General features: G+C 47.7%; 1 long non-coding RNA gene and 4 other non-coding genes across 6 annotated transcripts; all 5 read right to left on the bottom strand.

Annotated features, from left to right (window-relative positions):
* Positions 1-15,220: 15,220 nt before the first annotated feature.
* LOC119154776 lies at positions 15,221-21,495 on the bottom strand. 2 transcript variants are annotated; one of them, XR_005106534.1, is made up of 5 exons: positions 19,992-21,495; positions 18,997-19,132; positions 17,745-18,292; positions 17,173-17,294; positions 15,221-15,816 (listed from the first exon to the last, which is right to left on the bottom strand). It is a non-coding gene; the product is annotated as an uncharacterized LOC119154776 (long non-coding RNA). The 2 variants fall into 2 exon arrangements; XR_005106533.1 differs by having other exon boundaries at positions 18,155-18,292; positions 19,992-21,474.
* Positions 17,369-17,461, bottom strand: LOC119155181. Its single transcript, XR_005106630.1, has one exon. It is a non-coding gene; the product is annotated as a small nucleolar SNORD12/SNORD106 (small nucleolar RNA).
* Positions 18,367-18,457, bottom strand: LOC119155183. Its single transcript, XR_005106632.1, has one exon. It is a non-coding gene; the product is annotated as a small nucleolar SNORD12/SNORD106 (small nucleolar RNA).
* Positions 19,207-19,299, bottom strand: LOC119155182. Its single transcript, XR_005106631.1, has one exon. It is a non-coding gene; the product is annotated as a small nucleolar SNORD12/SNORD106 (small nucleolar RNA).
* Positions 20,204-20,295, bottom strand: LOC119155180. Its single transcript, XR_005106629.1, has one exon. It is a non-coding gene; the product is annotated as a small nucleolar SNORD12/SNORD106 (small nucleolar RNA).
* Positions 21,496-23,717: the final 2,222 nt, after the last annotated feature.

The raw sequence follows: 23,717 nt of genomic DNA on the forward strand, positions 1-23,717 counted from the left end.
TTTGTTCTCAGCTTTTAAATAGCAGCAGGGAAGCAGAGAAACCCTCAGAAACTTAAATGTTTTCAAAGAAAAGCTGGGGCAAATGATCAAGCTTCCTACAACTAACTAATCCGATAGAAGCAGCAAAACTCCATAACCAAGAAACCCAGCAAGAGGCTGAGACCTTCTGGGATAGTTGATAATCAGGGACTTTGCTCTAAGCACAGACAGCACTTGTACAAATCAACACCGAATGCCAGCTCTTGTCACCCCTCCACCCTTTGGAAGCTGAGCTCCTTTATTTACCTAAAGTTAGGTAAAAACCTTCTATCCCTTTCCTCCTAATTCCATCATCCTGTTTTGGGGGATAACCCCCTTCATGAAATGGTTCCTCAGCATCCTCTGAAACAAGCTGTTTCATTTTCAGCAGTATTTATATTCAAACACAAGCCCTACATTTCCTCTTGCTCCTCTAAGGCTGCTGCTCTGGCTGAGCAGCAGCATTTGCTCTTATGCCACACCATGCCTGCTTGAACTGGAGACAAAATGCAGCAGGAGAGGACCATCAACATCAATCCAAAGAGAGACTGAACTGCCCCACGTTATTCTTAACAACTCTCCCTTCCAAACGGTCCCTTACTCTTGTGCCTGATTAATCAGGCAGAACAGGGGTAAACTGGCCTCACTCCAAGGCCAAAGCAAATGCTGTGGTTTTGTGTTCATGGCACCTACCTGTTGCTGTAGTTGGCTGAATGTTTTCCCATCCTAGATCCTTCCCTCTGTGTGGCAGGAAAAAAAAAAAAAAAATGTCCACAGCTCAGGAAAAGGAGGGAACACATGCAAGACACACCTGGCTGTCTCCCACAATTTACCCTGCCTGGCTATTCCATTGAAGTCATTCACCTGAGGTTTCACTGTTTGTTTCAAGCACTTAACTCCCTTCCCCACGCGCTGGCAGTAGGAAATCTTTGAAGCAACTCAGCCCTTCATTCCATCCTAGACCCTGAGGATGCTGCTGTCCCCAGCCTGCCAGCCCCAGCTCCCAGCACACAAGCTCAGTGCACCCAGCTCTTGCCCAAGGCAGGCCAAAGATGCCCTTTGCACAAGCTACTGTGGTGTCCTCTGACTCCTCAGAGCAGATCCAACCATACCAGAGCAAGGAGCAGAAACTGGGATTTGAGCTCAGAGTGCTGCTGATAAAAAGCTGTGATTATTCATCCACTAGAAAAGCTGCACTGGGTCAAAACAAAGACCCATCACCCCCACTATCTGTCTTCAATAGAGGCTAATAGCAGACGCCCGGGAGGGAATATAAGATAGGTTGAATGTATAGCAGTATTTCCCCAGAATGCTCTCACGCTTTTGGTCATTTCACCTCCAGGATTTCCTAATAGATGGTGCCTATGCCTCAGTCCATGTCTTATGCCAATTCTCTCCCATCTCGTTTTGAGCCCACGTAAACTTTCAGCACCCACAGTCTCTTGTAGCAAAATGCTACGCTACACAGGGCACAAAGATGTTTTGAACCTACTGTCAGCTAATTTAATTTGAAACTCTAGTTCTTGTATTGGAAGAGACAGGGAACAATCAATTTTCATTTACTTTCTCAAGGCCACTCGGGATTTTATAGATCTCCATTGAATTGTCCCTTAATCATCGCTCCTGTAGGTTGAAAAACTGCCCTGCCAGGAGGGGCTGCCGGGCCAGCAGTTTGAGCTGGGGGGGTGTCACCGTCCCAGACTCTGCCACAGCAGCTCCTCCGTTGTGATCTCTGCTACAGCTGTGTTTCTAACATCCAGTTCCTCACCGGTCCTGCTTCTCTCGAGTCCTTCTTTAGGTGAGCTAACCTTTCACAGTGAAAGAAATGGCTGCTGTGGATGTGGTCTTGCTTTCCCACGCAACCCGCTCACACTATGAATTCATGCACTTAAGGCCAAGATAAACACAAATTCACACAGGCAGATAACAAGCTCTTTGCACTGAGAAAGAGAGAAGAGTCTCATGTTGTGAATATCCTAATGCAAGAATTAAATTTTCTTCTTTCTTTTGACAAACTCAAAATAATAATAGTAAGAACTAGAGGAGCTGGCTGATCTACTTCTACTACTGCTTTTTTTAAATGCCTGTCTGCCTGCTTTCCTCAGGCACCCTGTACAGAAAGCCATAATTAAAAGTGTTGGAGGGGTCAGGAAAGGGAGGAAGACTAAGCACTGAGCGTTAAAAAGGCTTATTTGATAAAGGATTCAGATAGAATTTTCTTTTATCGAGACCAGTAGGCAAAGAATACAACTGCAGGTATCCTAATGCCAATTTACTTGGAGGAGTTTCAAACTCTGCGCTGTGATTCTCTCCTTTGCAGTATCCTTTGAGACCTTAGAATAGAAGTGAAAAGACTTGTAAACATCATTCCCCTTCTGTACACATCTGCTAGTTTTTAGCACACAGAGACACGGGAGGAGAATTAATACCAAGAAGGAGTCAAGAGATTTTCCTGAAGAAAAATCAGATTGTAAGTCCATATATTTCAGATTCTTCTGTCTTTTGTCAGAGAAGGACACCGAACAAAATAGTCCTAAACAAAGCCACCCAGGAGCAGTCCTATACTCTGACAAAGGGATGGGATCTCAGTAGGACTGAAGGGAGTTTTGGCCAGCACACCTGAACTGGGCTGCTGACCCAGGGACCAAAAAGCATCTCATCCAGAAAAAAAACCCAAAAAACCTTCTTGTTAGACCTGGACTTTTCTGCATGTGCTCAGGAGGCCAGCAACTGCTTCACACCTCTTCAGATGTGCCTTTGTCACCCTTGTAAAACTCAGCCTCAACTGGCTGCAAAATAACCGCATAAGCTTCCCAGACAGCACACAGAGGGCATGCGCAGAGGGCAGCAGTCTGCTCCAGAGCCCTACTCTATGGCCAGCTAGGTCCAAAGCATCTGCTGGTTTTCAGCTCACCAGTTTTGTCCTCAAGATACAGACTCTTGAGGTACTGCTGAGAGAATCCGCACCACAGCAGAGCAGTTATGGCTGAGCAAACACCTTCTTGGATTTAAACCCCAAAAGCATTCACCCTTGATAAAGGCTTCATCTCAACGTGGAAAACCTACTGTCTTCAGCAGACTCCCAACACATGGGAAGCATGATCTGCTTATTCTGCCTTCTCCTCTCTCATATATAATGCTGCATTATAAGACCATGGGGGGAAGTCAGGCTAGAAGCAGGGAATTCCCACCCCTCTCATTCAAACATGGCCATAGGCACGGAGAACACAGGTGTTAGCCTTCTCTCTTCTGCCAAAAGCCACTACACAACCCCATCACATACTGCCTCTCCATAGAGAGCAGGGCTGTGACTCATCCCAGGCCATAAATGAAACAAACTTGTTTCATTAAAGATAATAGCTTTTTAATGACAAGTTGGAGAAGGTTCAAAGTGGCCAGAAGTCTTGTTTAGAAAATAAGACGATGAATACTTTAATAAAAAGCTTTTAGTGGTTTTCTTTCTAGGCCTTTGGCTTTCCCAAAGGAAAGGAAAGGAAACCAGCCAACTTTTCTGGACCTGGTACTCTCAGTTTTCTTTTCCTAAGAGAAAATAAAGGAACAATTTCTAAGAGTCTGAGCCACAAGAGGGGATCCTACGAATAAGGTAAGCCATACTGTATCCCCTAAGCAGAAGACAAACCTTGACCAGGTTTGCATTCAAATCAAACCTGGAATATTCCCCTAGTCTCTGAAGGCCCAGGTTGACACCTGACTCCACAAAGCATTTCTGGGTATCTTTCAAATCCAGAATAACTGCCACAAGGCACGCTCTCTAGCAGAAGGAACACAATGCCTAAAATCCTTTTATCAATTTCACAAGCTACATGACCCTCTCCCACATTAAGTCAAAAGCAGTGCCTGACTTTTCAGATTCCTCCCAAACAAGCTCCATTCTCACGCTTTCACCAGCTGCCTCCACAGACAAGTGCCTCCTCATTCAGCCCTTGCACCTTTGCATCCTCCTCCAGCAATGCTTCTCCTGCAGCCCACGCCACGCTACGAGATGGCTCCAGGAGCAGCAGGCAGCAGCAGCCTTCCCTCCCTTCACTGACTCCGGCTGCAGCTCATTCCCGTTCTATAGCCCACGGGATTTTACTGCTGCCGTTTAAGGATAGAAGAGGTCAACAGGGACATGTATAACGCAGCAAGGGGCTTCTCCCAGCAGGTCTTTCCTCACTCCAAAGAACTTGTGGCTCAACTAGAAGATGGAACTTTTTGTCTTCTTTAACATGGACCATTTATTCCCTTCCTATGAGGAATCTCCCAAGTGTGCATGAGATGCTACAGAAGAAACAAGAAATGCACTCATACCCAAGAAACAGCCGCCCAGTTCACACCCCACAAGATCAGCCTTCCCAGTCACCATCAGATCATCCTGCCTCATGTAAGCTGATCACTTTGGCTAACGTGTTCTCGACATAAGAGCCTGGGACTCCAGGTCACCAATTCTCCTTCTCTTTAGTCACAAGGCAACAGTTGCAACTTGGCACAGGCCAGAATCCAGGCCCCTTTATTTTCACAAGCAGCTATTTATAAGATTAAGATGGAATAGCTAAAACATCTTCATTTTCTATAACTGATAAATCCAAGAGAAACATCAAAGTTTTTTTTTTACAATGGTTTTCCTAAAACAGACAATAAAAAATTGGTATTGTTCTTCCAAGCAGCATAAGACTTGGGATACATGAATCCACCCACAAATAAAGAAAACCCCACTGATTTATTTACTGAATTGTCAAGTCAGTTGAGCTGTTTTATGAGTCAGCAATTGCAAATGGGTCATATGCAAGTTGCAGCAGCAAGCTCCAGGGTGACACAGCACCACTTCTCCCCTGGGACACTGTACAACATAGGAACAGTTGGGAATAGTCTTCAGTACAATTTCTTCAATGCAGTTGTCATCCAGGTCACATTTTTCGCTCTGCTAAGTCTCTCCCCAGACGTTAGGAAAAAAGTAAAGTAAATGAAAGCAAATCCTAAAGTGGTACAGACGCTGCTTACACAGGACACTGATGTGTCTTCTCCAAATTCAAGAGCACACTTAAATATGGTACTTGGAATATTACACTGCACACAAACATAACTGTTCTGACTAACCAGGCTCCGTAACAAGCTATACAAGCTGCAGAAGAAAGCAGATAGGCTTACTATAACTGGTCCCATTTCTAAGTTGCCAGTTAATTGCACAGCCTAAGAGACCACGGCTTTAAATAAAGGTCTCCAATAAACTGATCATACATTAGTATTTGACTGATAGGTGAAATTTGAAAGACAATTGGTTTAGTGCCAATGTACGTTTCAGAATTTTAAATTGGCCAGTTGGAAAACAGGTTGAGTATGGCCAACATTAGCCAAGCTTTTAGCTGACACTGGTAACTACAGTAACAGAAAAAGCTGATTCCCGATTACACTGTCTTGGATCTCTGCGGTCCAGGTGCTGCCTGTATCACACAGTCACACTGGCTTTGTTTTATACATGTCAAATTGTAAAGAAGCCAAAGAGGTCAGAGCACAGACCCCAGTTTAATCTCTGCTGTGCAGAGTTCCTGGAGTCCACAAAGGGGAGGACTCCTGGTCTGATCCACACCTCTGCCTGCCAGAGATAATCGCAGCACAATGCATGTCACGGATGCAATGAGTCAGACACATCTGGTGCAATCTGCCTACCAAGTGGCATGGAAATTACTGTTTCAATCTTGTAAGCAAAGCTTGATCCTACTGGGTCCCATCTACCAACAAGCCCTTGTTTGTGCCAGCAGTTCCCCGTCGTCACTGGGTCTTTTTCCTTGACCAAGCGTTTGTAGGACTAGAACTGGAACAACTGAGTCCTAGTTTCTGGGCTCCCCCTCAGTTTTGGAGCCATATTGCCTCTTGAAATGTACCCACCTTACCTTGTTTTACCAGGGAAAAGGTAGTAAACTCACCCCTGTAAATTAATAGTTACAGCTAATCTACAAAGAAGCAGATATTTATTTACAATAGGGTACCACTTAAGTGATGAAGCCAGAGGCCTTATCTACAATGAATATAATTCCACAAGAGATTCAAGGCCACCCATCTGCACAAATCCTGTCTCTGCAGATGACAGCTAAACACTTGGCAGAACATTAAGCAGCAGCATAGAAATATGATGCAAAATAGAGCCAAAACCTAAAGCATTGACCCAAACTCACAGAAGTCAACTCTCAGCACAGTCCTTTTGTGCCTGGCATTTCTGAGTGCAACTAGGAAGCAGCATGCAGTAACAGCTGGGATGAAAATAAACAGAACCTGTAACACCACCTCACCTATTTAACAGCTTTACTCAAATGATACAATTTACATGACAGAAACTATTGCATTTATTTTCCTAAATGAGAGCAGAAGCTGGCAGGGGAAGGCATTGACCAGTCAAGCATTTATGTTCCACGGGCAAAATGAAGTCACCAAGGCACAGGTCACTTTGTAATTTAGTAAATGCAAAGAGAAAAAAATTTTGCTTTATTTTATTTGGAATAAGGTGCACTGATCCCCCCCCCCAAAAAAAAAAAAAACCAAACCTTTTTTACTATTTCAACTATACCCAGGTGTGAATTATAGAATTCTGGGAGGAATAATCTGATCTGCTCCTCAAAAGCACATTCCTCTTTTGAATACCCAGGCTCCTGCACAGACCCATGAAAAATGATGCCATAAATTACATGAAGAAAAATCTTGTAAACAAGATAAAAAAATTAAGTGTGTGAGGAAAACATTTTTCTTCCCCTTGATATTAAAGTGTGTTTTACATTAACAACCTGTAAAACTCCACTAAGCTATTTCTGATCGATTTTAGTTTTCATTGCTAAGAAACTTGCTATATTTTTCTTACTGTAACTGTAGGAAGTAGCATATTAAAGACCTCCTAGTAGCTTGTGGAAAGATATGGGATAGAAGAAATTCGATCTAAAACAATTCAGCAGATGGAGATGCTTCTAGACAGCATGTTCAGAAGACTGTAGTGTGGGAGTCCTTTATTTCTTATCATTTCTTATCAGTAATATTTGCCCAGTAAAACATGTCATCAACATTCAGCATGAAACCAACTCCCCCTACCTACAACCACTGCCTTCACTTAGGTACAAAAAGCTCAGCTTTGGGAAAATTGTGTAACTGCTGTTTATTTAACCACCAACTTGAAGGCAAAAACAAAGCAAAAGAAGTTCACCCCATGAGATCTTTCCACCTCCACATGCTTAGTGCTCCGATAACAGGCCCCTGAATAAGATGACATGAAGATTATAAGGGTATTGCTAAGGGGCCAGAGTCACTATTTTAATAAAGATTTTCTTTTCTTAGCTCTCCTCTAATCCAGAGGTTTACACAGCTGCTAAGCTTCCTGGAGAGATTCCCTCTTACACAGTTTCCACTTAGATTCTTAATCATCATTGTACCAGCATAAATTGGGTCCGTGTTAGCATAAAAACAGAGGAGCTAAGCCACGTAACATCTCTTACCAGGACTACACAGTCCAGTTGTACACAGTCCTTTGCAACATGGCCCAAGGGGCCAAAACCAATTTTTGCTTCTGCAAGAAAAGTTAAGACTGCCAACTGATCTGCTTTAGACAACTCACAACTAACTCTGACAGCAACTTGGATGAGTTACAGCTGCAGAAGCCAAGAGCCAGAGCACCATGCGTACTCATACAGATCTCACAGGACATGAGGACTGTTCCAGCTCCTGAGGTTTCTGCTCCCAGTATGAGGGAAATGAATAAACCCTGTGAGATCCTCCTAACACTTCCATCACTACAATTCTCGCTACAGGACTACTAGCCCCCTCCTCTCTCAGGGATCCTATAGGGGTTTAAGGATCAGGCAAACCTACAGGAAACCACAACTCTCTTACACGTGGCTGAACCCAGTGGTGCATTCCTGAAGGCCTGAGAGATCCTGTCTTCTGTTAGCCTTGCAGACCCCCTGTGCAGCTTTGCATCTTCCTCCTCTCAGCTCCTGAGCCACGGAGCGGGGGGAAACAATGCTGTGATGGACAGACAGACGCCCACCATCAGAGGGAATATCTGACAACACCCAGATAAGGGTGACCCTTCCTCTTCCATATGAGGGAAAATCATTAGGCTCAGCCATGGATAGATACCCGTGTTAGATTCCCTGTCACAATTCAGACAGGGAGAAGGCATCTCATGGGAAACTGTGACCTTTCTGTTTTGTTTAAAGAAAAAAATAACAAAAAGAGCACAGGGGAGAACCCAGCAATGCCATTTCCAGCAGCCAGCAACAGAGTAAGAGAGGCACCCACTTGCCACTTGGAAGGAAAAAGCTGCATCACATCTCTCAGGCAACAGCTGTGACATCCTTTGAGCCTGTTGCATCCAGTCCACATAGCATTGTGAACCCTGCACCCAGCAGCTGTGCCACGAGTCTGACAGTCACACCCAGCCCTGATTCTGCTTGCTGTCACTGAAGAAACCCACCTGTGCTTCCCCCCTTCTCTGCTCTATTCCTGCAAGTACTTTTCTCCAAGGCTGGGGGGGTGGGCAGGAAAAGAACTGCAAGAAGCAGATTTATATCTGCTTTATATACTAACAAGACAAATCAGAAGTTGACCCCTTCTCACGAAGCCTTCCCCTTGCCAAAGGCCTACATAACAGCAGATCTACCTGGTCATCTCTGCTAGAAAAGAAGCCAGGTTTGCATGCAAATATATTCACGAAGTCACTGAAACTCATTTTGAAACAGGAGACCTCATCAGCATCCCTCTCACCCCCACTGATGTTGCTACTTACCTTTACAGCCAGCAACCTCACTTACAAGGACTTCCAATGCCACTCTGGCACCCAGCATACCATCCAGGATCAGAAGACAGACTGGCAGGGAGTATGTGTCACAGTTTAGGGGAGTGACCGAGAGGGTTTACAGAAGGAAATCATGACCAGCAGCACAAAATATGTGTCACTGTCACGACACAACTCTTGTGAAGCATGTGCCTGATAGATAAGTTTAGGTAAGCTAAAAACCAACAGGAGATACGCATCGCTGTTAGCATCTTTGGCAACCACCTTTTTCTCCAGGCAGTTTTCCCAAGCCCTGCTAAGGTGTTTCCACAGCAATATAAATTGCTGACTAACAAAACTTCTCAGACACTTCCAGTCCTCCTCTGTAGATTTCCAAGAAAATTGCACCTATAAATATCCTGCTGTAAAAAAAGCAACAGTGAATACTCAAAGGAGAAGTCTGCTTGGAACTGCTGGTATCAAAGGTCTCATCCACATCTGTTTAAAAACTGCTTCACTCTCATGGTAGACCTTTTCCCATGAGTGCTATATCTCAGGGAAAAAAGTTTTTACCTCCTCATGGTAGGCAAAATTCTTGCAAACATGAATGGAGACTAAGCCAGTGTAACATGTGACAATTACAGCAACAATCTCATGGGCCTGCAGATGGTTTGCAACCACTTGCCTGAGATAGCAATCGTCTTTCTTCATCAGCCGGCCATTAAGTTCTCCAGCTGGATTTGGGAAAATTGGTGGGTGTAAGGCAGTTGTGCAGCACAAAGAAAATGCACATACTCCAAGCTACTAAACAAGGGCAGAAGTAGAGCTTAGTATTTCTTCTCACTGAGAAATGGTATCCAGAAGTTAGCTGCTGCTTACAGGCCAGGCTCTATCCTGGCCTGATGTGCAAGCATTCCAGTATCTGTGGGAGGATCAAAAGCACAAGCCTCACCCTTTCAATTGAAGAGCAGCCCAGATCCAGAAGCAATAGGCTGTTGAAGACATTACGGCCACCCACAGCGGGAAATGCAATCATGTGTGGAATGGAGAGCGTGTGCACTACTCCCAGCACACTGACATACTGCCCCACCTTCAGAGGGCAGCTTTCAGGAATGGGCTTCAGGGAATCCATCTGGGCAAGTGGCTGCATCTGCTCACCTCCCACCCTCGTGCACCAGCTGAGCCTCCTCAGCCCACTGGAAGGACACCTGCACCCGGTCAGGGATGGCAAGCATGCCTTGCTTCTTCATGCAGTCAACGCTGAGACCATATCTCCAAGAGTCTTTCTGGCCCTGGCCATCCTCGCTGAGGAAAGTTACGTGAACTCAAGGGACTCTGCACAAAGTACAGAAATTAGGACAGCCCCTGGCTTTAGTATTTGCTTTGAAAAAGAGACTAAGGAAGTCAAGTTTATTCTCAGCACCAGAAGGCAGGCTTCAAGGTGACCCACCCACAGCATTCAAAACCAAACAGAGCAAGCGACAGGCACAGTGAAGTGCAGACTATCCAGCGGACAATTTTTCTAAATATAACACTAAAAAAATCAGGCAGATTCTCAGGTAACAGATAGAAATGGCCCTGAACCCGTTTCTGCGAACCCAAATAAATCTTAGGGAATATAATGGAATTGTTTCAATTTATACCATGAATATGGTCTTGCACAAAGAATATTTTTACCTATTACCAAGGCAACTCTGTTACTACCTGCAAGCTGCCAGGTGCTTCCCATTCACATTATTAAAGACTTGAGCCCATTTCAGTCACTGAAAGTCTTGTGGCAGGGGCCACATCCAGCCCTTGCTAGCCTCATGCTGGCACTGAGCAGAGAAAACAGGTGAAAAGAATTTTTTCAGACCCCAGAGTACCTGTTTCTGTAAACACAAAGAGAACCTACTCCAGCACTTTTCTCCAGAGTAATTTACTGTGAACAGCCTAGAAGGCTTTAGCACCAGTCTTTGGTAGGTATCACAAGGCAAAGGGGAGATTTTGGCAGTATGTACTGGGAACCTCTGAGGTCACTCTCTCACTGTCCCCTGTCCATTCACCCCACTGAAAGAGCACCAGTCCTCCCCTCTGCAGCATGAGCTCACCTGAGGATCAGCCAGGTGGCCTGAGCAAGAAAAGTCTCAGCAAGAGGGACATAAACTGCAGTTTTCTGCAAGATGAAAGCTGCCAGAAGACAGCCAGTGCCAAAGGGTCTCAGCCCTAACTGCACCTTACACCCAACACTTAGATGGGAAAGTGCCTGGGAACCCTAGGTGCTATAACAAACCAGCAGTCTCCACAGTGCCAAAACAGAGACTCAGGCTGAACCAAGACACTTGGCTTCACCCCACCACTGCAAGGGATCTGGCAAAAAGGGGTGGAAGAGGAACAGAAGTCCATAACTGCAGAACAGCTCTTTAAAACCCTGGATGCTGTAGAAGAAACCCTTTGCTTCAAAAAGCCTTCCCCTTACTGCCTGTGGGGCAGTCTGAGTGTCCTGAAACCTGGATCTTCCTAGGGCAACCACAAAACCAAGTTTTGCTTCATTGCTGTCCAGGGTAACATCTAACCTGTCAACGCAGCTGATGTGTCAGATAACTTAAGTCTATCACTAAGCAGAGATGGAAGCAGAAAAAATAACGCAAAGAGTAGAAGCAGCAATGAGTAAAAGGATTGTGCTATCCCATAAGCTAATGCAGCTACTTAATAGGTGGGTCTCAAAAATATAATAATCACCATGCAGTCAAAAAGATGCCTGTATTTTGGGGAATACAAATGTTAAGTGTGTCTCTGTGTATGAAAACATGTCTATTAAAAGCAACATCAGACAGAGAAATAATCTGTGGTATTTTCCTCTCAAATCTCATGGCACCAAGAAACAGAGCTGTTTGAGAAAAGTAAACATTTACTTAAACATACCAGCCTAGTGAGTGACTCCAGATTTCAGTTTTAGAAAATTACAGAAGTACATGCAGTATTGTCTCCTCCTGCTATAACTGACAGAACTGACAATTCTGCCTTAATCCTCACTGCCCTGTTCAGCCACTTCACAGCAGCAGAATATGACCTCTGGACATGCTGTGATTATCCTTTGCCAGCCTCTGAGAGCTAGTAGGGAGCTCTCTGCAGAGGAAAAGCTGTAAGCCAGCCTTCATCCAAAACATACCTCCTGGCCTTCATCTTCACATGCAAAACAACCAGCAGACACTCCAGATCATGCAGAAGTCAGGCAGGCAATGGGACAACAAATGCTAAGGACAGCTTTGAGGAGGAAACCTTTAAATTGCTTTAAATTCAGTGTGAAACCTCTCCCCCCGTATCTTTTATCAAAGGGCTATATTAAGAGATTTTCAAATGGGGTCATCTTCCCTCCATGCATGGGAATTTATGTAGAATAGTTTGTTTGATGGTTTCTTTATTAACCGGGAGGCCTACTTCATTACTCAGCTGTAACAGTTGTACTAGGAAGTCCACTGTAGCTGAAAAGTATTTGAATAACTTGTGGTTACACACCTGAAAGTTATCTGAGCCTATAGCACACAATGCTGCCGAGAGCCCACAGCTGGCCACAGCCAAGTTCAGCCAGCTCTCCGTTACCCAGGGTGTTTGGAGCAGCAGCTGTAGGTAGGATATTCCATACAGCAGAAAAAAAGACATTACGGCACTAAAGAATACGACTCCCCACAGCCTGTTTTTGCCAGTCTGTGCTCACCATATATCCTCATTTTCCTGAAACTCTGTCCAGACAGACTTTTGGTAAAGGCAGTCACAATCACATTTTTGAGCGCTGTATGTGGGAATTTGGAGCAAAGGTGTGGAAGGAGTGCTAGGGGATGCTCTCCAGACCCAAACTGGCTCCAGAAGAAAGACACAGATGTAAATTCAAGTCACAGCAAGGTACCCAGCTGTTTGCAGGCACACCAGAAACTCCAGCAGATGAGAGCTTTGAAGCAAAAGCCTTTCAGCACAGAAGACTTCCTCCACCTCTAACTCCTCTAAATAAGCGCCTCTGAAAGTTCAGATTTTACTTTCAGGGTTTGTCTCCACTTTGTCAAACTTCTTGTTCTTTCAGATAAGCTAATGACCACTGGTCCAGAGGGATATTACAGCACATTGCTATAGGGGTAAGGTGAAAGAATCCTGACTACATACACACAGAACAACCCAAATGGATGGTTTGGTGCAGAAATTCCATCTGGCCCTTACTAAGCTTTGGGCAACGCATGCTCACAGCACCCTCTACAGATGCCAGGTCAGAGACCTCCACGCTGAAGTTCATATGCCATATGGTTCCTCCAGCTAGCCCATGCATCCAGGCTAGAGACCATTCACAGGTTGCCCACAGTGGATCCGTTATCCTCAGGCAGTTTTGTCCTCCATCCCTATGCATACATGCAAGAGCAGCAGTGCTTGAATCTCAACCCAAGCAACTTGCCTTGGAGAAGTAATAAAAACTGTAAAGAACATTTTCCAACTACATCTGTCCTTACAGCTCCCACTGGGCAACCAGCACTTTCCACGCCCTAGAGCATGCTTGCTGGTATGTATGCTCATTAGATTATGAAAGTAATTACATTAGCAGCAGTTCTGATCCCTCATCAATATGTTGTTTCAAGAGATCATGCTGCTTATACTAATGAGAAAAATCTCTACCCAGTTTTTAATGGAAGACTGCTTTGAATGCTAATTAATAGCTAATTCTCCATTGTTGCAGTTTGCTTCTAAACATACATGCTAAAGGCCACCATTAGCTCAGATACCAAATCCCCCCCAAAACCACAGTTTTTTAAGCTTGTAAGTAGCAGAAATAGCCTCTAAACTTGTGGCTGATTAACTTCCAGTCCAATATTAGAATATTAATTACACTGTTGCTACCAGGCAGTAAAAGTGACAGAGCAATACTTCAAATGCTGCAGGAAATCATTGCTTAAGCATTTCCTCAGCCTGTTAGCCATGCCTCACTTATGCCCTTGAGCTGCTTTAAGCCAAAGGTCACCACTGGGCTAGCCAGCTCACCAGCCCAGCTCACTGCAGCCCCTGCATGTGCACCCAGCTGTGTACAGGCAGCAACCCCTCAAGCTGGCATCTAGCATGTATGACCCATCAGTTACAAGCTTCCTCAGGCCCAGAACTAGCAACCCAGGAAGCTTCAACAGCTGCCAGGGGAGCCCTGCTCCTCAGGAACCTAATGAGGCTGCTGGGGGGATTGGTCTTTAACCCCATCCAAAAGGCATGTACCTGCTGCGCTGCTTCCCAACAGCGGCATATGGGGAACAGCTACTTCATTAGGCCAGGGATTTGAATCCGATCCTGCTGAGACACTGCATTAATATATATCCCAATTCTTCCCACCAGCTTGATCTGAAGGGGCTATTTACTTCATTTGCATTGCCAGTGGGGTGTACAAATGGTACCAGATGAGGACCTGCATGAAGCATCTGCCACGGCCTGTTTGTGCATCATGCAGACACCACCAACTTCCAGGCTAATGGGCACAGCAGATGGAAAATGCCTTCTCCCTCCCTGCAGAGCAGACACTCCATTCAATCCTTTTCCGTGTGCAGACACCACACAGCACAGGTGCATCGACAGATTTTTCACCTCTACCGCTGCCAGATGTGTAGTCAATTGATCTGAAAGTCAGAGGTATAGGAAGCAATGTTAGGGCTCCTGACCGCCTCTCTGGTATTAGGAAATTAGGTATTGGAAAAGCCTTTAGCTTCCTCTTTAGTGGTTCCCTACTTCAGCACTTGAGCACAATTCTCATTTCATTCTCCTGCTCTGCAAACCTGGAAGTTTGCCAAACAGCATCCAGGGGAAGGCTGCACTATCTGAATGAACATCTGCCATTAAGTCTCTCTCACCAGAAGCACAGTCATCCCCTACTAGCTGAACACACTGCACCAGGGAAATGTTCAAATCCTCACATAAGCTGACATCAGCTTCCCTACCTTCCCAGACTGCTGTCACCTTTCTGCAATTCATGTATGGAAGAATTTGCAAAGCCAGTGACTTACCTATAAACATGCTAATCTACACCTTTTAGCAGGCCAGCTAAAATCCCCCCACTGAATCATTTACACCAGCTGCTCTCAGCAACAGGATCTAAGGGAGAAGCTATGGGAGAGTCCTTGTCCAAACAGAGCCAAAGTACATACTACACCTCTCCCCTCAGTCCAGCACAGACCCGTTGTGGACCTTTAGCACCCAGCCGTTGTGTACAGAGCCATGCCTGTGACACTTCCTGCAGCACAGCAGCAGCCACAAGTCTCAGTGAAGCACTTTTACTTCAGGGTATGTGAAGCTACATTGCCATGAGATCATGCCCTTCTCCTAGCTGGAGGCAGCAGGTATGTAAAGCAACCACTACACAGAAGCACTGTTGCCACTCAACTCCCAAAAACTATTAGGAGATCCAGAAATTGGCTGTTAAAGGTGTGTAAAGAGAATTTCAGTCACCAGCCAAGTTCTACCCAGTACTCTTATTTTATTAAAAATAGGCTCTAAACAGTACAGAAATGTACACTGCGCTGCAGCATCAAAGACACCCCTTCCCCACTTCACAGGCTGCCAATAATATATTTCCAAACCTTTCCAGGTAACAGGGGAGAGCCAAGACTTGAATCCCACCCCCTCCTTACACAGAAGGCCATCCTCCCATACTTGACAATTGCTCTTCAAAGAGAGCATTCCTTGTTTTTAATAATCCTGGTAGGATAACAACAGCTGTTGTGATGAATGCAGCCCTTGCAGACAAAAACATCCAATTACATTAAACATGCGGCAAGTTCCAGAATCCATTGCAGTTAAACGCCTCATACCAAGGGAAAGAAAAATTTAACACCCTTCGTCCTTAAGCTGGCAGGACACATTTATCACTCCTGCTAGCTCTGAGAATAGACCAGAGCTGTTGCAGGGTGATGTGAATGCTGTAGCTTGGACAAGGGATCACGATCACAGGCAGCAGCATGGAGAGGGACATCATTAGCAGAAGACAGCTTTCTGCTAGTACACTGAAATCACAGCAGGTCCCAGGACAACTTCTGACAAATCTCAACCTGTCAAGAAAACAGCCAACATTTTGTCAGTCCACTCTGCCACAAACAGCAAATACATAGCTTTCAAATCCCCCCAAAAGAAACAAGACAGCTAGGGCTGCTCTGCAAACATCAAAAACTTCTTCACTGCTAGGCACTGCAGACAGGGTGTGCTCTTCAAACTGCATTGTTTGCAGTTTTGGAGCTTTTGGAGTAGTCCTTGATAAAAGCCTGGGGGAGCTGACTGAGAAGAGAATACTGGAATAAGGTAACATCTTTGGTCAGCTCTACCAGCTTCACCTTCTGACACAGACCATACTCCTTCTGAATTCAGGAGTACCATACAGAAGGGTTACATTTACACTCTTCACAGATACAGGCTACCAAGGAGACCTCATCCTCCTTGGAGAGATGATAGCTGCACAACAGGCACCTGAACAGTAACACAAGGCTGTAACCGAGTGAAGCCAGCAACAACAGCAGTTTATCCAATGGAAGAGCTCTGTTAAGCACATTTTCTACAGCATTATTGAAATCCTAATTGGACAGCCAAATTTTCAGACTGCACATTGTTCACCTTTAAAAAAAAAAAAAAAGTAACAGCAAAAGCAATTCCTCTCTTTCAAGTAGACACACTGCTGGAAGCTAACTTTGATCCACATTTGTCCAAGGCATTGAGAGAACCTCCCATTGGGGGGTGGGCAGGAAAAAAAGAAAAACCAAAAAAAAACCCCAAAAAAAACCAAAGCTCCCCGACTTCAAGCACCACATTTTAACACTGCTTACGTGGGGCAAAACAAAAAAGCTATGCTAATGCCCTCAAAGTTAAATTGAAACCTGTCAAGAGCTCTCTACCATTTACTCAAGATCTTCTGAAAGCAGGAATTATTTCACTTTTCATCCTCAAGTCTTTTACACATCAGATAGTGTTATACAATCACTGTCACTGTGGTATGGGCAGACAGCACCCTCCAGTGCTGCCCACCCCTCAAAGCAGGGAAACTACATGTATGCTACACACAGTTACAAGAGTGTGTAGCCTCAACATACAGCCACATGAGGAACAGAAGCATCTTGCATCTGTGTAATCAGTCAGTTTGGCTAAAACAGAACTCTGCATAAGCATTGCCAATGCAACTGGGGGAAAAAAAAGTCTAAAGCTCTTCAGCTGAACATTAAAAAGGTAATCAATGACTTTGACAAATCTCACATACAGAACCACGAACAAAGTATTAATCCTTTCAGGAAAGATGGTAAAAGGAAACTTAACCTCCAGGGACAGTTAACTGGTCAAGCACTACAGAAGCAACTGCCCTGCAGAAAGGTGATTTTCCCTTTAAATTTAAACCAACGAACACAAGTGGACCAAAGACTTACCATTACAGCCTTGTCCAAGGAACACATATACTGGAGCAAACCAGGCACCTCAGAGTTATCTCTGCCAGCTACAGACATCAGGCCTCCCAGGGGCTCAACACCCCCACTGCCTCTGCAGAATGCTGTGAGTAAAACCAAAGGGAACAACAGTTAGCACCAGGCCCTGCTGGGGTGTGGGACACAGCAGCACTCCCCTGCTGGTGCATCAGATGTGACCTGGCTTGAACAGTTAAGAAATCAACACTGTCGCTCTGATGGGGAAAAAAGTTCAGTCATCACTTACACCAGCGAGGCCCAGGGCTTTGGTGGCTGCACACTCACAGCAGCTGCACCACATTCCCACCCTGCCTGGCAGATCCACAGGGACTGAGTGAACTAATGGCAGAAGAAGTAGAAAAGCCATGCACACTTGGTGTATATGGCCACCACTGCACATCTGCAATCCCCTCACACTCCCTTAAGTTGGCCAGCAAGGGGCGAGGCAGAAAAAACACCACCTCTCTTCCAAAGGGACTCTGCAGTCAGGCTGGCTCCTGTCCCTTGCTGGGGAAGCTGCTCTGAGCCACACCTACCTGCATGTCCCCATGCAGGGTGTCCTTAACATAAGCTCTGAACAGAATGAATGCATCAGGGAAACAAACGGGACAGAGCTTGTAAACCACCATCCTGCTCCCACTCAGCCTGCACTGATGCAGCTTGCAGATTCCTTGCCCTGCTGGTTCCTGTTCACTAGCCACACCTGCTACCTTGGACATGCTGGAACAGCAGCAACAGGAGGCACAAAGGACCTTGTTGCAATGCTTCTGCACGAGAAAAAAACTGTACTTTCACCTCTACATCACCTTTGACTAATGCTCAAATTTTACACATCAGTCTCCAGGAACAAATTAGAAGCAACTTCAATACAGAAAGGTACTTGCCCACCATCTTTTTTTTTAATTTAATTAAAACACGTGATCAACAGCTACTTTTAAGGACTTACCATTTTTACTTGCTGAAGGCTCAAAAGCATGGTGGAGCAAACCAGGCAAATGCCCTCATCACATACTTATTTCCATCAGCTACAGCCATCACATCAGGTCTCCCAGGGGCTCAACACCCCCACTGCCTCTGCAGAATGCTGTGAGTAAAACCAAAGGGAACAACAGTTAGCACCAGGCCCTGCTGGGGTGTGGGACATAGCAGCACTCCCCTGCTGGTGCATCAGATGTGACCTGGCTTGAACAGTAAGAAATCAACACTGTCGCTCTGATGGGGAAAAAGTTCAGTCATCACTTACACCAGCGAGGCCCAGGGCTTTGGTGGCTGCACACTCACAGCAGCTGCACCACATTCCCACCCTGCCTGGCAGATCCACAGGGACCGAGTGAACTAATGGCAGAAGAAGTAGAAAAGCCATGCACACTTGGTATATGGCCACCACTGCACATCTGCAACCCCCTCACACTCCCTTAAGTTGGCCAGCAAGGGGTGAGGCAGAAAAAACACCACCTCTCTTCCAAAGGGACTCTGCAGTCAGGCTGGCTCCTGTCCCTGGCTGGGGAAGCTGCTCTGAGCCGCACCTACCTGCATGTCCCCATGCAGGGTGTCCTTAACATAAGCTCTGAACAGAATGAATGCATCAGGGAAACAAACAGGACAGAGCTTGTAAACCACCATCCTGCACCGATAAGGAAAACTTCTGTACTTCACCTCTACATTACCTTAGGATAATGCTCAAATTTTACACATCAGTAAAGTATCCAGGAACAACTTCTTACAGAAAGGTGCTTGCTCACCATCTTTAATTTAAACCAGTGATCAACAGCTACATTAAGGACTTACCATTTTTACTTGCTGAAGGTTCAGGCATGGTGGAGCAAACCAGGCAAATGCCCTCATCACATACTTATTTCCATCAGCTACAGCCATCACATCAGGCCTCCCAGGGGCTCAACACCCCCACTGCCTCTGCAGAATGCTGTGAGTAAAACCAAAGGGAACAACAGTTAGCACCAGGCCCTGCTGGGGTGTGGGACACAGAAGCACTCCCCTGCTGGTGCATCAGATGTGACCTGGCTTGAACAGTTAAGAAATCAACACTGTCGCTCTGATGGGGAAAAAAGTTCAGTCATCACTTACACCAGCGAGGCCCAGGGCTTTGGTGGCTGCACACTCACAGCAGCTGCACCACATTCCCACCCTGCCTGGCAGATCCACAGGGACTGAGTGAACTAATGGCAGAAGAAGTAGAAAAGCCATGCACACTTGGTATATGGCCACCACTGCACATCTGCAATCCCCTCACACTCCCTTAAGTTGGCCAGCAAGGGGTGAGGCAGAAAAAACACCACCTCTCTTCCAAAGGGACTCTGCAGTCAGGCTGGCTCCTGTCCCTGGCTGGGGAAGCTGCTCTGAGCCACACCTACCTGCATGTCCCCATGCAGGGTGTCCTTAACATAAGCTCTGAACAGAATGAATGCATCAGGGAAACAAACAGGACAGAGCTTGTAAACCACCATCCTGCTCCCACTCAGCCTGCACTGATGCAGCTTGCAGATTCCTTGCCCTGCTGGTTCCTGTTCACTAGCCACACCTGCTACCTTGGACATGCTGGAACAGCAGCAACAGGAGGCACAAAGGACCTTGTTGCAATGCTTCTGCACGAGAAAAAAAACTGTACTTTCACCTCTACATCACCTTTGACTAATGCTCAAATTTTACACATCAGTCTCCAGGAACAAATTAGAAGCAACTTCTTACAGAAAGGTACTTGCCCACCATCTTTTTTTTTTAATTTAATTAAAACACGTGATCAACAGCTACTTTTAAGGACTTACCATTTTTACTTGCTGAAGGCTCAAAAGCATGGTGGAGCAAACCAGGCAAATGCCCTCATCACATACTTATTTCCATCAGCTACAGCCATCACATCAGGTCTCCCAGGGGCTCAACACCCCCACTGCCTCTGCAGAATGCTGTGAGTAAAACCAAAGGGAACAACAGTTAGCACCAGGCCCTGCTGGGGTGTGGGACACAGCAGCACCCCCCTGCTGGTGCATCAGATGTGACCTGGCTTGAACAGTAAGAAATCAACACTGTCGCTCTGATGGGGAAAAAAGTTCAGTCATCACTTACACCAGCGAGGCCCAGGGCTTTGGTGGCTGCACACTCACAGCAGCTGTGCCATTCCCACCTCCCCCATTAGACCCATGGGCAGCAATTCATGCAAATCCTTCCCTTGAAAGAGCTGGATGGTTGGCATGCTCAGTGGGCTCATGGGACAGGGGAAACTGCAGAAGTCCAGAGAAACACCACTGACATACGGGTAGAGCACAAGTAGCTCCACAGTAGAGCACAAGGCAGCAAGACAGATAGAAATTAAAGGGCGGCAGGCAGAAATAACAGGTTATGCACCCTTACAGGCTTAGGCTTTATGGCCATGTGAGACTTCCACCTTGCCAACACAAAAGCAGGTCACATATGGGGCAGTAAATGCTGCGGTCAGATCTCAGGTAGAGGCAACAGCTCGGCTGAACATGGCATCGCCCATGCGGTGACCACCAACGCACACCTACCAGCAAGGGGCAGGGCTGGAAAGTACAGAACCAGCGTCCCCTCCAAGGGTGGCCAGGCCAGCCCTGCCCTGCCCCACGCAGGGCCGCAGCAAAACGCCGTGTGCCTCCAGCGAGGCCTGGTCCCAGCCCTGCGGCCACGGGGCACCCGCCAGGGGCTGAGGCCATCAACCCATACCGTGCCCAGGCCGCAGGCTTCTCGCCCAGCTGGATGTGCCACCTGGCACAGGGAGCGAGAGGAGGCACAAAGGGCCCGGCCGCATGGCTCCGGCGGGAGGCAGCGCTCTGCGGCCCTCCCCGCGCTGCTGCCAAGCCTCACGGGACACCGACCCGGCAAGGCCTTGCAGGAGCAACGCTGTAACTCTTTAAAAAAAAAACCCATACATAGTTGTATATATATGCACTTTCAAACAGTGAGAAGCGGTTTCTTTAAGGGCCTAGCATGGCTCACCTGCCAGAGGCCGGGGCCCCGCCCGCACGGCACGCAGGACCCCGCTGCGCCTCAGGCGCGACCTGGCCTGAGCAGCGAGCGATCCCCACCGCCGCCCGGCCGGGGAGGGAGCTGCCCCCAGCCCCGCCAGCGCGGCCGCCCACCGGGAAACACCACCGGGCCCGTGTGGGACCGGGCCGGAGGCCCCGCGGCCGAGCGGAGAGGTGGCCGTGCCGCCAGCCCACGCGGCCGCTCCTTCAGCGGGACCGACAGGGAAGCGCCGCCGGCGGCCGCCTAAAGCCAGCTCAGGCGGGCAGGCCCGGCGGGAGAGGACACCCGCACCCCCCAGCCCCGCCACCCGCCGCAGCCCACACCCACCTCAGCCTCACCGGAGCAAGAGGGCGACGAGCCCCGAGCGAGGCAATTTATAGGGCCCCCGGGCCCGCCCCGGCCCCGCCCGCGCTGAGGCGGGAGGCCGGGCTCCGGCGCCATGTTGGGCGGGACCGCGAGGGCGGCCCGTGCCCCCGCTCCGCTGTGCACTCGCCGCCGGGGGTCTCTCCCGGGGGCGGCGGGGGGCAGCGTCGTTAGCTCGGTGCTCCGGCGGGCGGGGGGCCGGTGGCGGGGCGGCGCGGTGCGCCTGGCAGCGTGGGCGGCCGGGGCCGCCATTTCGCGGCGAAGGGCTGGGCGGACCGCGGCCGCGCCGCCGCGTGCTGGCCGCCTTCCCCTCATGGCGGTGCGCGCTCGGAGCCCGCAGCCCGCCCCAGCGCCGCGGCGGGGCCCGGGCTGCCTCTGAGGCGGCGGGGCGGCCGGTTCGCCCGGCGGCTGCGGGGCTGGGCCCCGGCCCCAGCCCCGGCCATGGCCCCGCGGGGCGGCCTTGGCTCCCGCCGCGCTGCCTGGAGCTGCGGGGCTCGGAGCTGGGCGAGTGCTGCGTGGTCCCGGCCTTGGGGCGTCGGTGCAGCCAACGGGCTTTGCCGGCATGGGCCGGTGTGCTTTTGGAAATTAAAAAAAAAAAAAAAAAAAAAGGGTTTGAAGATGTTTAGTGGTTTGTCCACAGGCATGCGCAACATAAAGCCTGTGATCAAACCTTAATCCGGAGCAGGAGCCCCCAGACAGTTTAATTCCAGGACTGCCTCCTTACACGGCTCCTTTCCCTCCAGTTTAATTCCGGGACTGCCGCCTTGCACCGCTCCTTTCCCTCCAGTTTAATTCTGGGACTGCCGCCTTACACCGCTCCTTTCCCTCCAGTGTAATTCCGGGACTGCCTCCCTACACCGCTCCTTTCCCCCAGCTCAGGCTCCTGCTGATGCGCACCTGGGTTCCAGCTCGGGCCTGTCGCTGGGGCAATGCCTATGGCGGGGGGACCAGCCCAGCAGCCGTCATCTTGTTTTTAGGTGGCCACAGACAGGCATGATGTTGCATTAAAGAGCTTGCCTTGGAGTAACCTGAGGAATGAGGCAGCAAAGGTTGTGTCTGCAATGAGAACGGCCTGGCATCTCGCTTGAGCATTGCTGCGTGCAGTGATTTTAAGCTAGAAGTTCACTTTGAACATGGGGTATGAATCCAGTCACCCGCATCCAGTGGACTCCTGCCGCATGACGTTCTTGAATACCCGCTGACGGTCTCACTGACCTACACTCACACAGATTGTGTGCATCTGTTCATGTTCTGAAAGATCAGCCAGACACAGCGTTTCATCCCTCACCAGTGGTCACTGTATAGCAGGGATGCCACCGTATGATTCGGAAATGTTCTGCAGCCGTGACCCTCTTGCACAGCACCTCCTGGGGAAGGGAGGAACTATTGTCGCTAGAGTAAGACCAGCTAAAGAGATTGGGTTGAAATGGAGTCAAAGTTTAAGAGGCAGGGGGACAGGCAGAGGAAGGCACAAAGCCATATGCTAGTTTTACATCAGCAGGGTGGTCTTTTGGACTAAACACAGGAGCTGAACAAACCTGAGTTAGTTCTGCAATAAGCAGCTGTGGTCTAGTCTAGTTCAGAATCGTGTAATTGCTCCATGCATTGGGGTTTTCCATTTGCAAAACGCACACTGGTTATGTCAAGGCACCAGCCATAGCTGTTCAGTTGCTCACTCTCAGTTGTATGAAGTGTTAGCATTGGGTGACTTGTCACATCAGTGCTTCAGCAAACCAGCTGTTACTTCGGTATCAAGGTTTTACTAACTAAACAGGGATTCAGTGACAAGGGGACCAGATCAAGCGGCTTGACAGGCGAATATAACCTGTGGGACCGATGGAAGGGGTGGTTCAAGGGTGGTGCTTGAAATGTGATGAGAACAAGAAAAGGCACGTGGTCAATTTGTCAGCTAGTTTGCAAACACACGGCCAAGGCTCTGCAACTTTGCCTAGAGAAGCCATGTGAGATATTTTAGACACTCCAAAACAAGCCTGTCTTAGTCACCTCCTTGTCTAGTAGTATCTACAGACATACATACTGCAAGTACATATATAGGCCTTACAGTATGTTTGGCATAACACTGCATAATTCAGCTACCATTAAAATGCTTTTTCCAAATTAAATGTGTTTGTAGGCAACTAATTCTT

The sequence above is a fragment of the Falco rusticolus genome, chromosome 10, assembly GCF_015220075.1.
Source record: "Falco rusticolus isolate bFalRus1 chromosome 10, bFalRus1.pri, whole genome shotgun sequence".
In the NCBI taxonomy this organism is placed as follows: Eukaryota; Metazoa; Chordata; class Aves; order Falconiformes; family Falconidae; genus Falco; species Falco rusticolus.